This window comes from Mastomys coucha, unplaced genomic scaffold, assembly GCF_008632895.1.
Source record: "Mastomys coucha isolate ucsf_1 unplaced genomic scaffold, UCSF_Mcou_1 pScaffold13, whole genome shotgun sequence".
NCBI classification, from domain to species: domain Eukaryota; kingdom Metazoa; phylum Chordata; class Mammalia; order Rodentia; family Muridae; genus Mastomys; species Mastomys coucha.
The window spans coordinates 42487459-42489800 of record NW_022196895.1 but is presented as its reverse complement, the minus strand read 5'-3'; the positions used below and the strand labels follow the sequence as shown (position 1 = coordinate 42489800).

Below are 2342 nucleotides of genomic sequence, written 5' to 3'. Positions count from 1 at the left end.
AAAAAAAAAAAAAAAAAAAAAAAGAGAGACATCTGACAAATTCTTATAAAGAACAATCCATTAAAATTATGTAATGTGTTCATTTTTTTTAATATTTATTTACTTTATATATGTGAGTCCACTGTTGCTGTCTTCAGACATGCCAGAAGAGGGTATCAGATATTATGAATGGCTGTGAGCCACCATGTGGTTGCTGGGAATTGAACTCAGGACCTCTGGAAGAGCAGTCAGTGTTCTTAACCACTGAGCCATCTCTCTAGCCCCATGTATTTTATATCCTGTAACAAATAACCACAAACTCAGTGGCTTAAAAATAATAGAAACGTATTCTCTAACACCTGACATGAAGGTACTGGCTCACTGTCTGGAGGCTCTGCAGAGCCTGTCCTAGCTCCTCATGATTATGGACAAGCTTTGGTTTTCCTTGGCTTGTTCTCACATCACTCCAATCTATATGTGTGCCTGCATTTTCCAAATAAACCTCAATGACAGTAAAAACATGGTGTTATACTTTTTATAAATCTAGATTCACTGAACACCCTCAGCACTCACCTCCTTCAGACCACCACGCTGTTTTGGTGAAACACATCATGAAAAACACAGCCCTGAACAACTACAAACCCGTTGAAAGATTTTCAGAGGCCTCTAGGGGTCTTCAGACAACACTCTGAGAATCACAGCTTCAAAATAAATTAAAGTGTACATAGAGTATGGAATAAAATTGTCAAAAATGAAACTTCCAGGCCACAGGTACTACATATACATATTATCTCCCACTTTATTACGTTAGACTTACCCCAAGTGGCTTCCCCTTTTACATTTCCAAGAACAGTGTACGTCTAGCGCTGCTGTACTTTGAAATTTTGCCTGTTTGACTATTTAATTGTAATATTAATTGTAATATTAAAAGTGATATTGTGATGCTGGTGGTGGAACACGCCTTTAATTCCAGCACTTGGGAGGCAGAGGCAGGCGGATTTCTGAGTTCGAGGCCAGCCTGGTCTACAGAGTGAGTTCCAGGACAGCCAGGGCTACAAAGAGAAACCCTGTCTTGAAAAATAAACAAAAGGGGCTGGCGAGATGGCTCAGCGGGTAAGAGCACTGACTGCTATTCCAAAGGTCCTGAGTTCGGATCCCAGCAACCACATGGTGGCTCACAACCACCCATAATGAGATCTGAATAAATAAATAAATAAGTAAATAAATGTGATACTGCACTGTAATTCTTTTATTATTACTTTTAGTTTTTAAGACAATACCTTTCCTCCCTTATCCTCCATATTGCACTGAGATAATCATTTCTTTTTTGTTTATTTGTACGGTCATCTTATGAAGAAAGGGTGGTTCCCAACCCCCTCCCCACACCCACTTAGCTCTGGGGATTCAATCCTAGGCCTCGGACAATCTCTACTGGTGAGTTACATTACCAGCTCCAAGGTATGAGTACGATTTCCCGTCCAAGATCACAGTCAGAAAACAGAACCTCCAGTTTTCACTCTCAAATTCAGTTTTATTTTCACTCACCTACCAAATAATACTTCGGTTTCTGGCCTGGTTCTCCGGAAGGTGTGGTCTCTCCCGATCTGGAAGAAATGAAAAGAATGTGACCTTAAGCCTCCTTCCCATTTGTCCCAGCAGAAGCTTCAAGTGCCCCAGGCCACTGAGTGGACTTCCGCTCTGGTTGTAAACGCCCCACCCAACCCTTACTCAAGGCCTTGCCTCACTCCTACCTGCCTATTATTTCCTCCTCGTAAAATCTCTCTTATTAATCCTCAGAAGCCCAGAGCCCACCCTGCCCCCTTCATTATAAAGCCAAAATACCACCACCACAACCACCACCACCAACAACAAAAAAACAAAAAAACCTGAAAACAAAAAAAAAAAAAAACGGGAACACCTGATTCCTGTTACGCACGTGGGAAGCGTCTAATGAATGCCTGTAAGAAACGCCATGTTGATCAGAGGCAAATTAGTTACTGCTGTTGGATCCTTAACTCCCTAATCAGTGAAACAGACGCACTATCATTTATAGTCTGAAGGGTGGAAGGAGCTTGCTAAGAGACACTCAACGTTTCGTTTGTTTCAATTTAACCGAAACTTATCGTGGGCTTACCACGTGCCAGCCACTCTTCCTAGCTGCCTTTTCCAGATACTGAACTCAGGTAATAATCCGTATTCATCTTAGGCGGTACTATTTAGCAGCACCACTTAGACTAAAGCAAGAGTTTTAGCATCCAGGCCGGGGTCAGAGGGTCGGAAGGTAAAAAAGAGCAAGGATTACAAGAAATTCTAGCCCTCTAACTCCTCTCTGAGAACATGTGCTTTTTTTCTTTTTTTTTTTT

The 2342-nt window shown here is 41.5% G+C and overlaps 1 protein-coding gene across 2 annotated transcripts in view; it reads right to left on the bottom strand.

The window, feature by feature from the left end:
- The window catches only part of LOC116087134 (eukaryotic translation initiation factor 1A), a 12436-nt gene that overhangs the window by 9723 nt on the left and 371 nt on the right, over nucleotides 1–2342 (bottom strand). Inside the window, exon 2 of one of the 2 annotated variants that reach the window (XM_031365634.1) lies at nucleotides 1525–1583. The gene's annotated coding sequence lies outside the window, so the exon portion shown is untranslated. The remainder of the gene's footprint in view (nucleotides 1–1524; nucleotides 1584–2342) is intronic. The other variant, XM_031365635.1, reaches the window with a different exon arrangement.